Here is a 581-nt window from a genome sequence, read left to right on the forward strand (position 1 = left end):
CTGTCGAGGCAGTCAAGGTGCAAAGTTGGAACTGGTGGGGGGGGGGCACCTCTGTGCTAATGAAATATTCAGTGCTTCAGAACCCAGATATTGCCTCATCTGTTTGGGACTGCTGCCCATTGCAGCTCCATGGAGAGTCCAGTGTGAACTCAAACCTACTGGCGGGGGGCTTGTGTCACCACAGAGCCTTCTGCAGATGCTCCACTAATGAGCAGTGCAGGGTTTTAAGCATTGAGGTCGTGATGTGAGAACATTGGCCCTGCATCGCCTTCATTGTCAGCATCACGACGACACCGAGAAGAAAAAAAGAAGAAGAAGAAGAAGAGAGAATTGTGTTTCTGCACCGGCTGAAATGATAAGCCTTCTGGTCTTGTGATGCTGCTAATGATACTTATGATGTTTACCACGGAGCATGGGCAGCCGGCTGCGGATGTGTCTGCTTTAATTGCGTCTCCACGGGGGGAGGATGGGTCTGCGTGGACACGGAGGAACCTCCAGTTAGCATAACTACACAAACCTGAGAGTAAATCCACGTTTCAGACACTTGAAAGAACTCAAGAAGGTCTGGTTAAGCCACTGTA

Source organism: Enoplosus armatus, chromosome 21 (assembly GCF_043641665.1).
Source record: "Enoplosus armatus isolate fEnoArm2 chromosome 21, fEnoArm2.hap1, whole genome shotgun sequence".
Taxonomy (NCBI): domain Eukaryota; kingdom Metazoa; phylum Chordata; class Actinopteri; order Centrarchiformes; family Enoplosidae; genus Enoplosus; species Enoplosus armatus.